Source organism: Pelecanus crispus, chromosome 18 (genome assembly GCF_030463565.1).
Source record: "Pelecanus crispus isolate bPelCri1 chromosome 18, bPelCri1.pri, whole genome shotgun sequence".
NCBI classification, from domain to species: Eukaryota; Metazoa; Chordata; class Aves; order Pelecaniformes; family Pelecanidae; genus Pelecanus; species Pelecanus crispus.
Window position 1 is genome coordinate 8,460,355 of NC_134660.1, and position 15,287 is coordinate 8,475,641.

Genomic DNA, 15,287 nt, shown 5'->3' on the forward strand with positions numbered 1-15,287 from the left:
ATCCATATCTCCCTAATTTCGAGAGAAGGATGTTGTGGGGGACTGTCTTGAAGGCTTTACAGAAGTCTAGATAGATGACATCCACTGCTTTTCGCTTGTCCACTGATGCAGTCACTCCTTCATAGAAAGCCACTAGGTTGGTCAGGCAGGACTTGCCCCTGTTGAAGCCATGCTGGCTGTCTCGAAACACCTCCCTGTCGTCCATGTGATTGAGCATAGCTTCTAGGAGGATCTGCTCCATGATCTTCCCAGGCACAGAGGTGAGGCTGACAGGTCGGTAGTTCCCAGTTCCTTTTTAAAAATGGGTACAACATTTCCCTTCTTTCAGTCACCAGGGACTTCACCTGACTGCCATGACTTTGTAAATATCATGGAGAGTGGCTTGGCAACTACATCGGCCAATTCCCTCGGGACTCTGGGATGCCTCTCATCAGGTCCCATAGACTTGTGTATACTGAGGTTCTTTGGGTGCTCTCAAACTTCATCTTCCCTTACAGTGGGAGGGGCTTTACCCGCCTGGTCCCTATTTTGCAGGGTCCATCCACTCAGGAGTGGACTAGGGTGCCCTCACGTCAAGTGTTGTTTGGAACTTCCATCACTAGAGAAATTTTGAAATAAAAAGTCATGAACCAAGACAAGCAAAACTAGGTTGTCTTTAACAGGCAACTCCTTTCTTACTGTGGTTTGTTTGTTTGTTTGTTTGTTTGTTTTTTCCCTTCCCCAGCTAATCAGCATTTCTGCCTTTTTATCTAAACTGAAATTGTTTTCAATGAACTGAACTCGTTTATCTTACATCTGCAATATTTAATGGACTCAGTTGTGGGTGAAATGAGGATTATTTGGGTTTGCATCAGAGAGAGCAGGAAGAGGTCTAAGCAAGACGCAGATAAGTTGCAAAGTAAAATTTCACACTGAAATTCCTCAAATACATTTGCAATCTTTAGCTCTTTAGGTGCAGGGCTATGCACCTATTTCTCAGGGAGACCACAGAAAATCTTAATTTGTGCAAGCTTCCAACACAACGCCTACCCCAGTCAATGCTTTCATGTAAAGTCAAGCCAATATTAAAGTGAATGTGCGCCTCGAATCAAGTGGGTTAGTGTCTCCCTTTCACGGTCGGGTAGACATAAGTGACACATAGCAAGTTTTTAATTTTGTTACAGTGGTAACAGGAGCAACAGGAGGGGTTGCTTTGGAAAGCAAAATTTGTTCTGAAAGCCTGTGAACCTGGTGATGTCTTCAGACTGTTTTATAGATGCCAAATCCCTTTAATCTTGACATCTTTCAGCATCAGCCACGTTGCCTTTCTGGCTGTAGCTGTAATTTGTTAAACACAGGTTCTTGCTGGAAGTGACCCCAGAAGTTAGTGCTTGTTTTTCATTTATATTCTCGACTTAGTCTGTAGCTCAGAGAATGCTTGAGGAAAACTTAGACTTTCAAATACATTATACGTTACAATTCAGTATAGTCTAAGGAACTGACCGTCATTGTTTTGTAGCAACCAATTTTATTACTGGAGATAGGACTGATTTATTCTAGGAGTTCAAAAACAAGCAAACAAACTAAAAAATGCATACAATTTCTCCGTGTCTCAGACTATCAAGAAAACAGCTACATAGTGCCAGAAAAACAACATCCCATTTCCCAAGGCAGAGGACCTGGAAATGGATGAGAACAACCCTTCTGATTGCTACATCTTCCGAGGAGACAAGTCATGCCCTACAGTCATGCACTTCCCACTCTTCAACAATGTGAATTGTTTTGGTAACACGTACTCTACGCAACTTTGTCTCTGCACTTTTCATTTTGGCCATTTGGTGTTAGTCTTCAAACTGTGCTCTGGACAACTGTAATGTAGATTTCTCCATCTCAGCTACCTCTCTAAGTTCCTGTACAGTCAAAAGAACCAAAAAGGTGCTCTTAGGGAGTGAATCATTTGGCACATTTCAAGCGTATTTCTGAGAATGAGAAGGCCCAAGTTTCTGAAGGGCCAAAGAGGCTCCCTTTAAAATTGGCCCAGAGTGGGGAGAGAATCGGAAGGGTAAAAGTGAGAAAACTTCTGGGTTGAGATAAGAACAGTTTAATAATTGAACTATAACAACAACAACAACAACAACAACAACAACAACAAATTGTAATGAAAAGAAAACCAACGAGAGAGAGAGAGAGAGAGGAACAAAACTCAGGAAAAACGAGTGATGCAACTGCTCACCACCCAACGACCGACACCTATCCAGTCCCCAAGCAGTGATCACTGCCACCCGGCCAACTCACCCCAGTTTCTGTACTGAGCATGACGTTATATGGCATGGAATATCCTTTTGGTCAGTTTGGGTCAGCTGTCATGGCTGTGCCCCCTCCCAGCTTCTTGTGCACCTCCTCTCCAGCAGAGTCTGGGAAGCTGACTTGGTATAAACACTGCTTAGCAACAGCTGAAACATCAATGTGTTATCACATTATTCTCATGCTAAATCCAAAACACAGCACTATACCAGCTACTAGGAAGAAAACTAGCTCTGTCCCAGCTCAGACCAGGACAGGTGGTCAGAGACTTACAAACAGTGCTGGTAAAACTGGAGTGTCTCTGCAGAAGGGGAGGATGTCTGTCTATATGAACCAAATGTGAACTGATGCTAGGCTCTAACTTGCTCATGATACTGGCTTTTCCGACTTCTTTCTTTTTCTGTATTTCTCGCTTGCTCATTTTTTGGCATTTTCTGTATATCATATTTAAAGCTAATTGTTTATTAAATATATGAGCTATAGCTTGTTCCTAATGGCAGCCGTATTTGGCGTTGTCCCACAGTTTACTGCACAATCCCAGTCAAAGAATGAGTCTGTAGTAACTTGGCAATAGCACATCAATATTTGTGTTATTAAGAAAAAAAACCAGCCTCCTCTGGGCTGTCCTGGAAATCTTTAACTTGCAAGGTTTTTTGTGTGTTTTCTTGTGTTCAGACTGAATTAAAACCCAGGAAATTCAATGTAAACAGAGGAAAACACTTTCTGTTTTTACTGTGATGGTGGTCGGGCACTAGAACAGGTCACCCAGAGAAGCTGTGGAGCCTCCATCTGTGAAGATACTCAATCCCACTTGGACAAGGTCCTGGGCAACCTGTTTGAGCTGATCCTGTGTACTGCTTTTGTCCGGGAGGGAGTTAATTTTCTTGATAGTAGCTTGCACAGTGCTGTTGAGGATTTGTGACCAAAACAGTGTTGATTACACAACAATGGTTTAATTATCACTGAACAGTGCTTGCACAGTGTCAAGAATTCCTTGCTTTGCTTTGCTTTGCTTTGCTTGTGTGCTCAGCTTTTGTTCTACCTGTTAGACTGCCTTTATCTCAACCCATGAGTTTTTGCACTTTTACCCTTCTGATTCTCTCCCACATTCCACTGGGGGGGAAGTGAGCAAGCGCTGTGCGGTGCTTAGCTGCCTACCGGGGTGAACCCACCAAAATTCTTTTTGGTGCCCAAAGTTGTATATACCTTTAAGTTGTAACCCATGATTTGAGTTGCAGGTTCCAGGAAGTACTATAGCAGGAACCGCCCAAACCAACAGATGACGAACCTCACAAGAAGCAGTGCAAGTGCAGCAGTGGCCCAACCTGAGCTGGCTTTGGTGCCTAATAACTCCACACAACACACCGACTCTCCTGACCTGAGCGACTGCCACAACAGACGGAAGCCAAGTTGTGGACTAAATGAACTCAGTTGCCAATTTATGGGCATGTTATGGGCATTCTACAGGGGTGGCCCATAGACTAAGGGAATGATATCTGCGTATAAATCGAAGGACAGGAAACGGGGTGGCGCTTAATGAGGGTGTGTTGGATAATGTGGGTCCTGAGTATGATGTAAATGGTATGGAAAGGGGTGAAGACTGTAGTCGGTCTGGCTGGGATGGAGGTAATTGTTTTCGTAGCAGTTCATATGGTGCTGCCTTTTGTGACCAAAACAGTGTTGATAACACACCAATGTTTTAGCTATTGCTGAAGAGTGCTTCCACGGCATCAAAGCCTTTTCTCTTTGTCACACTGCCCTGCCAGCGAGTAGGCTGGCGGTGCACAAGAAGCTGGGAGGGGACACCACCGGGACAGCTGACCCCAGCTGACCAAAGGGATGTTCCATACCATATGACGTCATGCTCAGCAATAAAAGCTGGGGGAAAGAAGGAGGAAGGGGGGGATGTTTGGAGTTATGGTGTTTGTCTTCCCAAGTAACTGTTCTGCATAATGAAGCCCTGTTTCCCTGGAAATGTCTGAACATCTGCCTGCCAATGGGAAGTAGCAAAATAATTCCTTATTTTGCTTTGCTTGCGTGTGCAGCTTTTGCTTTACCTATTAAGCTGTCTTTATCTCAACCCAGAGGTTTTTGTACTTCTACCTTTCCTATTCTCTCCCCCATCCCACTGAGGGGGAAGTCAGCGAGCAGCTGTGTGGTGCTTAGCTGCCTGCCGGGGTTAACCCACAACACCCTGCTTGAGCAGGGGAGGTTGGGCTAGGTGATCGCAAGAGGTCTCTTCAAACCTCAGTGATTCTGTGTGATTATGTGCTAGCAAATTGTTAACTCAGCCATAGCATTATGCGGAAAATGCTGTTTCCTTACAGCCAGAATAATGCCTTTTGAATGCTGATACTCATGTTGGAATTCCAGCTGGAATGCAGGGGCCTTGGTTGTGGGCAGTGGATGTGCTGAAGCTACTGCTTCATGGATCCTGGCTCCAGCATGTTTGCCATATCTGTGGTGTGGAGTGCCAAAGCACCATGAAGAACATATTTTCTTGACAAAGAGATGTCATTACGCACATGGACTGCCAGAGCTGTGTGGCTTGCTGCAACAAGATAGAAACATTTTGCAAATTTTTTTGCATTTGATAACTAACATGTTAAATATCACATCTGTGCTGTTTTCCAAAGGAACTGCATATTCACTACATGTTCACTGATTTGTGCTCTACTGCATGTTCATTGATATTGTTGGGCCAAGAACAAAAGGGCTTGTACCTCTGCCACACACCCCACCAAAGACAAACGCCTCCTTTAATTTCTTTTTTCACCTACAGCCACAATTCAAGGCAACCACGCTGTCAGCGTATGAGTCCACACCGTAGGATACCTTCATAAGAATCGGTCACAGCAAACAATTAATCATCAAGGGAAGAATATTTATTTGCCAATGAAGATGAGCAACTGCTGAGCACACTGACTTATGCACTTTCGCTGACCTGACCAGAGTGTTTACCTTCTTTATAGCTAAATCAGGTGCCAATGAATGTGGTTTAAACACACAGGGGATGTTCGCATGAGAACTTCTTGCTGCTCTGTCAGATAGAGGCAAGGACACGCAGGGGGCATAATGGCCGGTACTGAGTAGGAGCTGCCTGCAGGCTCCTCTGCTGCAATGAGCTCCTGAATTTATCCTGCGGGCAAGGGATTTGTGCAGCACAACACAGACCTGAAGGCCACCACAGCTCAGCACAGCAAGCACAGCACAGCACAGAGCCTCCTCACGTTAACTGTTCTGTGGACCACTAACTCCTAAGTGCGCAACGGTCTCCCAGTCAGGATCGATACAACAGTCTGCCTACAAGGTAGATTTACTCTTTCTCTACACAGTAATGTATTCTGCGTGAATAGCATTGTTTTCATCGCCATAATCAAGTCCCATTTTCACTTTTTCATTCCTTTGTAACAAAACACTCCAGTTGGACCGGCCTCCCCACATTTATACAACTGCAGTTACGATGTCTGCATCAAAGAGAGACATCTAGGCGATGGGGCTGTGGAGGGGTGGGTCCAGGGGAGTCAGATGAATGGCCATAGTTGGAAGTGAAATTCAAAGAAAGATGATGACAACAGAAAGGATAGAAGAAGTGATGTTATAAGGAAGAGATAGGACTGGTCAAGACAGACAGTAGTGGAAACTTGAGAAGTGTGTCATGAAAGACGACCATAGAGAGTAGAAGAGACAGGATGGGCCAGATGGAGCTGAGCTGGTTCGGGTGAAGTTGGTTGCCTGGTCCTGGTACCTGAAATAACTAGCTTATACCAAGACAGCAGGTTCAAAATGCAGGAAGATCAGCTGGGGAGAAAATAATAATGCAGTTGAAAGGGACTGGTGGGCCTTGAGCAACCTAACGTAAGTTTGGACTTGACCATGTGTCAGGTGAAATAGGGGACCAGCTGCTCTCCAGAAGTTCCTTTCAAACAAAACTGGGATTACATTGACTGTGCTGGAGCAATGGTTCCAATCAAGAAAAGCAGTCGTCCCCTCTTCCCAAGGAAGGCCCAAAGAAAGACACATTTCCTATATTTAGGTCTGTGTCCCATTTCTAGAACAAAATGCTTGAATTTGACATGAGTGGGAGCTTAGGGTGCAGACTAACCTGCCGTTGAATTCAGGGGAGCGCTATCGTGCAATTCTGTTACCTAAAGAAAGGGATCTAGTGCCTATGGATATGCCTTTCAGAGAGCTCTCTGAAAATGACCTGGTGCCTGACCACATCCTCAGGTTCCTAAATACCTCTGTCTCTTTGGACCACACACAACTCAGATCATGTGGCAGAAACTTGGCACCCAAGGAAAAAAATTCTGCAATGCCTTTGCTTTGGGGAGTCACACCAGGCCGTCACAACGGCCCCTTGATCTTTGTCACCAAAGCAGCAAGGAACTCTTGGTATGATGTCTGAGCTCCCATCTTTCCCAGTGAAGGGATCTTTGACAGCTATAGAGCTGACTTGAAGTTAACATGATACTCTGTTCCTTAGCAAAAGTGTCTAGCACACTAAGACACGTCAGAGAGCTTGCACGTCCAAATGCCTTTCCCAGGAAGGGACGGGATCCCAGGAATCCTTTGCTATGTTTACCAAATCCGGGTTTATGTCTAAGTTACACTAGGACATTGCAGAAAATGACAGACATTTCTTTACCATCCAGCATCAGACAGAATTTTGAAAACAAAGAGAAGAAACATGTAAATTCAGTGACCTAAGGAAAAAAAACAAAACAAAACAAAACAAAACCCAAAGAAACCCAAAACAAAGCCCCCCAGAATTTCTTTACAATTTAGCCATTAGCTGATAATATTAACACGTCAAGAAGCAATTCTTCCCTTTCTTACAACGCCGAGACTGTCAGCTCTGGTTGCCAGCTGGTGTACTATGAATCCACATCCCACTACGTGTGCAGGTACATCTAGATTTCTACCTGAGACTATAGCTGGATAGCCATTATATGAAAAGCATTCCATTAGCAAGTTGTCCATTTTGACTTTGCAGTTGAAGAATGCGCCACGGATTAGCTTTGCATCTGTGCTTCTGAGCTTCTGCGCAGGCCTCCAGAGTGCTACTCCCATGAGTCTGGAGAGAGACATGGATAGACTGTTTTCTCACAGTGCTGATCATATCCCTACAGTGGAGCTGTGAGGCAGGTGTACGCAGCTCTTTCTAAGGTAAATTGGCTTGTATCTACTTCTTTAAGTTCATCCTGACATTAAGGTATAAGGAGACTGCAGTGACTGCGTCTTTCATACCTAGGCAGCACAGCAGCAGCATTTCTAGTGTTTCAAATGATTCATTACTGAGCCGTTCACAAAGGAGCTCCATTTGGCGAGGAACAGAGGCTTCACATCTCGGAAACACATCCAAAAGGAACAACGTGTTAGGTTTGCTGATTCAATTCAAGGTAATAACAGTAATGCCGTTAATGTAAAATAGAAGAAATATCATATGAATTCAGTCAAGTTTGAGCATTTTGCTCTGCATTTACTCCTACTACAAGAAGTTCAATAAAAAAGTTAATTTTGCAGGCATTTTCAACATTTCGGAAAAAATAATGCGAGACCGTAAATCGTTTCTCTCTCTCAGGCTGGATGTGCACCACAGCACCCGGATGAATCATCTTCTGGAGATGGGTGAATCACTGACTGAGAAGAAAAGTGGGGACCTAGAAGGTCTAAGTCTGGACCTGGCTAACATAACTGTGACATCTAAAATTGCCACTTTAGGTCCAGACTAATCATGTTGCCCTCCTTTTATTAGCAGAGGAGAGGCTGGGCAATGAGAGAGGGTCTTGCAGCCCATCCGAAGGCAGGACGTTTACAAGAAGCCACAGGAATCCATTCTGATCTTTTCTTTCCACTAGTCAAAGGAGATTGCCTCTTGCCAAAAACGTCCTGCAGTGGGAGCCAGATGCTTAAATGTGCATGTTTAGTGTGTTTTGAGATGCCCTAAGGTTGCCCATACATTTGCATGAGGTTGTAGGTTACCTGCCACTTTCTGAAAAGTGGAGTCCAGGAGGTGAAATACCAGGACATCTCTATTGGTACTTTCTGACTCCATTTAGGCACCAGGATCTCACTACCAAAGGCTGATGAGTCACACCCCATGAAAGATAATGTTAGCAGCTCTGGCCGGGATTAGGGGAAATACTCTGAAAGCTCCATGCTGAATGATTGCAGACATGTCGGGACACATGTTTCTATCTGGACTTATTTCTGGGGGAAGAAAATGTCTTACACTGGGTTTTCATAACGGAGATTAGGGGATCTCATGCATATATATAAACAGGCACGTATGTACATATATGAGCACAAATATACACTGAAATAATGGTAAGAAACATGGACAGTGTTTATATAAATGTGTATATCTCTACAAGCATATAGTATTTACAATACAAATAGTATGCATGTGCAACACATGTAGACTACAGGCATACGTATTATATACATATACATACCTATGTATATTATATATACACATGTGCATACACATGTAATTTATATATGGAACTGTGATTACTGCGGGATTTGTTTCTGAGCTGTAGTTTGGTCCATCGCGTGGGATTCATGCATTTTGTCTTCAGTGAGCAAAAAGTGTTTAGGGCAAGTGTGACATTCAGACGGTGGAGAGACTATGGAGCAGACCATCCAGTCTCAACCAAAATCCTTGACTTCCTCTTCACAGCTTTCACCAACGCGCTGGAAAGAAAATGTCCACTGTGACAGAGTTTCTTCTCCTGGGATGCTCTGATACTCGAGAACTGAAGATATTCCACTTTATGGTATTTCTGGGGATTTATTGGGCTGCCACGGTGGGAAACTTTCTCATTGTTGTGGTCATAGCTGTCAGTAATCACCTTCACACCCCCATGTACTTCTTCTTGATGAATTTGTCCATCTTAGACCTTTCAACCGTCTCTGTCACCCTCCCTAAGTCCATGGCCAGTTCCCTGTTGCATACCACCGCCATCTCCTATTCTGGCTGTGCTGCCCAAGTCTCTTTCTTCCATGTGTTTGGTGCCGCTGATCTTGCTTTACTCACTGTCATGGCATATGACCGTTACATTGCCATCTGCAAACCTCTTTACTACAAGACACTCACGAAGGCAACTACTTGCATCTGCATGGCAGCCATGCAGTGCATGTCTCAGCTGCGTCCCTTACTCTGCTCTCCACACTGGGAACATCTGTCATTTATCTTTCTGCAAGTCCAACATCATTGACCAGTTCCTTTGTGAAGTTCCACAGCTTCTCAAGCTTTCCTGCTCTGATTCATACGTTAGTGAAGTTGGCATTCGTACATTTAGTTTCCTTTTAGTCGTCATCTGCTTTGCTTTTATAAGTATGTCCTATATTCAGGTTTTCACGGTGGTCGTGAGAATTCCTGTCAAGGAATTCTTGACGAGGAATATGCTGTTTTAGCGTAAAGCTTTTTCAGCCTGCATCCCTCATCTCATCGTGGTCTCCATGTTTGTTAGCACTGGTTCTTTTGCCTATCTTAAGCCTGTCTCCAACTCCCCATCAGCTCTGGATCTCACAGCTTCTCTTCTCTATTCTGTGTTGCCACCAGTGATAAATCCAGTTGTCTACACCATGAGGAACAATGGCATCAGAGATGCCATGCAAAAATTAACTGACCACAGATCACTATGCGGAAATAAAAAATCAGTCTTTCTTCACCAGAATTCCTCTGTGTTCTTGGTAATGAGCACTTCATTTTCCAATAACGGACAGTTTACATCATCGGGATTGGAGGAAAATACTGACCTTTTTTTGAGGAAGGTTGTTTAAAGATTTCATTATACATGTAATTTTGACTTGCTGATGGCAGCAGCTTTTGCAGAAAGATACATCAGTAATGGAACAAATCCAGGGTAATGCTCGCAAACACTTCACGTATGCCTGCCTGCCTATATCTCTCTCTCTCACCTTTCCTCTGCTTTATATATGCTTATGGAGTATAATTTATAGTTGGGCTGTTGTGGAAAAGGGACACATCTAAGTGTGTGTGTGTGAGAGAGACCGCCCAAGAGGTCGGGACATTTATTTGCAGACGTGATGAGAACCCCAGAGAGGTGTTTTGGTGGTGTCCGTTTGGTTATGTCACCGCTGGCGTGTTTGTTATTTCTTTATTGCATCGGGTGCACCAAGTGCTATTGTGACTACTGTGCGAGATGTGCATCTGTTTTATCATCACTTTACATCTAAATAAATGACTGTTCAGCAGATCTGCTTGGTGACTCATCTAAACTACCTGTATAATTGCACGTCGTCCTTTCTCAAAGGAAATTATCACTCCCTTCCATGTCCTCCCACCCTCGCGCCCAAGCCCTCACGGAATGGAATCACTGTGGCCGAGTTTTGAGCAGCTGAATCATTTTAATTTGTTTAAATCCCAAAAGTTTTGCGTGTGTGATTCTAAACACGGAATCCTACTTTTGCTTTCAGATGAGATAACCCCATGAGAAGAAATACCTATTTATCATCTTTGACTACACAGGGAGTGTGGAGGAGTGATTCAAGTGACTAAGCAGCTACATTTTAAACTCTGCAGGGTGCTGCATTAGGCTTGCAGTTGCTGATTCTGAAGAGCGTGGCGCTCATGTTGGCTTTCTGCTATGTTCTAGTCCCATGCAGGTGCAGGAGTGACTTGACTCTCCTCAGCCTTGGGGCGGCCTCACGTCAAGTACTGTGTGCAGTTTGGGGCGCCACAATTTAAGAACGATGTAAGAATCTTAGAATATGTCCAAAGGAGGGCAACAAAGATGCTGAAAGGACTAGAGGGCAGGACTTATGAGGAGCGGCTGAGGATACCAGGTTTGTTCATCTTGGAGAAGAGGTGACTGAGGAGCGACCTCACTGCTGTCTACAACTTCCTCATGAGGGGGAGCGGAGAGGGCGGTGCTGATCTCTTTTCTCTGCTGTCTGGTGATAGGACGTGAGGGAATGGCTTAAAGATGCATCAGGGGAAGTTCAGACTGGATATTAGGAAAAAGTTCTTCACTGAGAGGGTGTCCAAGCACTGAGACAAGCTCCCCAGGGAAGTGTTCATGGCCCCAAGCCTGTCAGTGTTCAAGAAGCGCTTGGACGACACTCTCCGATACATGGTTTAACTTTCAGGTTGCCCTGTGCGGAGCCAGGAGTTGGACTCGATGACCCTCGTGGGTGCCTTCCAACTCAGGTTATTGAATAATTGTACGATTCTATGACTAGTTGAGGTGCAAACGTCTACCTTGCAGAAGACTGAAGTTAGCTGAAATGAACTATGCTTACGCATTTCTAAAGACGGTTCCCTAGGTCCACTTTACAATCAACAGAAGGGAACAGGAATTTCCAGAGTGCAGAGCATTTCATTCCAGTTCAGATATGAAAGGTGCGTGAGACGTGTTTCCCCCTCAAATGCCTACTGCTTGCCTTTAAGAAAGAAAGAAATTTCAGGATTCTGTCTCAGAAGCTAATGCCTGTGTTACGTTAAGTGATAAGAGGCTCATCTGCACACGCAAAGAAGGCACAGAGAGACAGCGTCAGGAGGAGCAACCTGATTAATAAGTGGCCCTGGCTGCTCCCAGGCCCATCGCAGAGGAGCCACCAGCCCATCTCGGGCCCATCTCCACAAACCCAGACGAGCACAGAGGCACAATGGCAGGCAGGGGAACTCAAACAGACTCCAGGTTCCTCCCAGGCCTGTCGCAGAAGAGTCATCAGCCCCATTGTCCAGGCGTGAAACCCACCAAGATGAGTCACCAGGAGGAGCTCTCCAGATCACCTTTGTGACAAAGGCAGGGCTGGTGCGTAGGGGTGAGGCACACATTATGGGGGAAGGACACCCCTGCCCTGCAGGGGACGAGCATTTTGAGATTAGTCAGCACTTACTGTGCGTTGTTTAGGGGAGGAACCAAAAGTGGGAAAAGGGAGGGATTTAGTGACTTGGGGAGCAACAAGCGTGGGAAATAGATGCATGAGGGAATGAAAGGGTCCATCCACAGGTAAGCAGGGCCTGCTTCCTTGGTACATTTGTCTGATCATGCCCTGCCCCTGATCACTGCACTCTGTCTTGTTTCCTTCATAAAATCCACCTGCAGTTCTTTTACAGCAAAAGGCTCTTCATTCTGTGTGCACATTTGTGTACAGCAGTCTGTGGTGCCAGGAACTGGAAGAAGTGGGAGTGACTGTGACTGCTAGCACAGATAAAGGTGGACAAGCCTGGTGTCACTGCAGCAAAGTTTTGCCACAGCGCTGAAATCCGAGAAGAAGTCCTCTCTTTCATGGGGGCCACAGAGGGTTCACAGAATCATAGAATCAGAGAATGGTTTGGGTTGGAAGGGACCTTGAAAGATCACCTGGTCCAACCCCCCTGCCGTGGGCAGGGACATCTTTCACTGGATCAGGTTACTGAAAGCCCTGTCCAACCTGACTTTGAACACTTTCCGAGGATGGGGCATCCACAACTTCTCTGGGCAACCCCTTTCCAGTGTCTCACCACCCTCATTGTAAAAAAATGCCTTCCTTATATCCAATTTAATCTACCCGCTTTCAGTTTAAAACTGTTGTCCCTTGTCCTGTCACTACAGGCCTGGAAAAAAGTCGCTCTCCATCTTTTTTATAAGCCCCCTTTATATATTGAATGGCCGCAATAAGGTCTCCCCCGGATCATTCTTTTCTCCAGGCTGAACAACCCCAACTCTCTCAGCCTTTCTTCCAGCCCTCAGATCATTTTTGTGGCTCTCTCCTGGACCCGCTGTAACAGGTTCATGTCTGTCTTTTACTGGCGGCCTCAAAGCTGGATGCAGTACTTCAGGTGGGGTTTCACAAGACTAGAGTTAGTGCGGACACCCGTGATGTTATTATAGCAATAGCCATAAAACATTTATCCAGGAAACAGATTCAAGCCAGCAGCAGGACTTGCGGTTCACCTGGTCTGTATAATATAATGGCTTACCTATTGCCAAATATCAACCACAAGACACTGCTGCCAGAAGGTAACATTCAACAGCTCCCAATGAACCAAAGAAGAACATTTGTGCAAGGCAGCCACTAGCAGACAGTCTGCCCCCGTCAGGAAGCTGGCCAGCATCCTAGGCAGTATGGTGGAGGCACAATCAGTCTCCAAGGACGACAGCTTCCCTAGAAAAAGTACATCAGTGCATAAAGGCACTGATCAGTTGCAACCAGGGCAGTTATAAGGATGTTTCCACTCACGGTAACCCTGTAAATGACGAGTTAAAACAGGAAAAGGAAACCCGTTGTTCACGAAGATACTCAAATGCAAGGAGGATAGACTCCATGATATTGGCTTGATTCCTGCAGCCTGGTTTTGATATCAGTCTTACCTATGCAGTAAGAATGAACCAGAAATAGTTTCAATTATCACCAAACATCGTTGCTTTCATTCCTGAACATAGAACTCTCTGATGATCCTTGTGGCATTTTTGCCCATCAGCTGAACCAGGAGTTCAGAAGTGAAATGTGCATTGAGAAGGAGGGGAGGAGGAAAGCAAGAAAGATTCCTCAGTGTCTCAACTACTTCCAGTTTTATCGAAGATGTGCCTTCTTCTCCGATGAGGACTTCTGAGCTACATCTTGTTTCAAAATCTGGAATAAAAAGAAGCCAGGGTCTTTCAGAAACAAAGGGTTTTACACGGAAGCCCAAGAAATCTCTGCTGAATGTCAAGAAGTGTATCAGCTGCCAAAGGACTGCAGGATGATGCCTTCAATAAATGCCAGGCAATTACCACAAGTCAACTCTGCCTTCCCTGCACACTTCCAGTTTTTGATTTCTTTATGCCATAAGAACACCCCATATACTGCCATGTGTGCTCTAGGTTTGGCAATCACATGCTCAAGTAGCTTTTGGTTATTTTTTCTCAAGGTTCAAGGGACTTCCCAGTGACACGCGATACTTTTTGTATCCTTCCTGTCTCCCCTGATACCGTTGACCCCTTAACCAGGAGTGGAGGCTTATTTTCTAGTCATGTTCTCTTCATCAGGTTCTGGTAGCTCTGACATCCAAGTTTCCATCTCCAATGCTTTCTACTGTTTGGAGGGAAACCGCAGGCGGAGGTGGGCGGTCTTAGCATGCGCATGACCACACCTTTCTAATGTTGCTAGGGTGGGACATTCAGGGAATGCTGTCCTTTCGAAATAAAAGACACACAATGAGCTGAAGTAAAACGTAACTTTCTCGAATAAAGACGAGTGAAACCTGGCTAACCTATGAAGTGGTGAGGGATGCATCTTTTTGGCTTTTTTCTTCAAGTGTTTTCGGCATGCTACACTCATTATATGAAAATGAAAAAATTGAAATTAATTAAAAAAGTACTTACGGTGAACTCTGTTCACCACCGAAGACATGAGTCTAGGTGTATTCTATTTTGCCAGTTGTACAGGGAAAAAAAAAGGTGTGTTTGTGGGCTTGACTTCCAGCATTGCTTTCAGAGGGACCGATTTTTTCTTTATCAAAACATTCTCAAATTATACATACTGAGATCTTGTCCTGAATGGAGTAGGGGGAAAAAAAAAAGTTCTGAAATTTTTCAGCAGTTTGACAACTCTGTGTGGTTGCAAATGAAAACACCAGTATCTACAGTCAGAATCATTGCATTTGAACTCCTTTAAGCCAAATTTCCAAACCCTAAAAAAGTCTGAAGAGCTGGAAAATCAGATGCTGATGTCCATCCTGAGGCAAGCCACTGGTTAGTTTGCTTGTTGATAGCAAAGGGAGGGAGAAAGGGCAAATGAAATGCGAACATCAACAGGGGATTTCAGGAGTATGACCTTTGAGTTTAGTGGTAGTCTTACAAAAATAAAATAAAAATAGAGTACTGCCTTTCTTACAGTGACTTGCTGAACACCACAAAAAGCATTTTTACTGTGGGGGTGGGCAAACAGTGGAACAGGTTGCCCAAAGATGTTGTGGAGTTTCCATCTGTGGAGATATTCAAAACCCGACTAGACACAGTCTTGGAACCTGTTCTACCCGGCCCTGCTTGAGCAGGGGGAAATTG

General features: G+C 44.7%; 1 pseudogene; it reads left to right on the plus strand.

Moving 5' to 3' along the window:
- The first annotated feature begins 8,993 nt into the window (after window positions 1-8,993).
- Window positions 8,994-13,855, plus strand: LOC104026643 (olfactory receptor 14A16-like; annotated as a pseudogene).
- The last annotated feature ends 1,432 nt before the right edge of the window (window positions 13,856-15,287 follow it).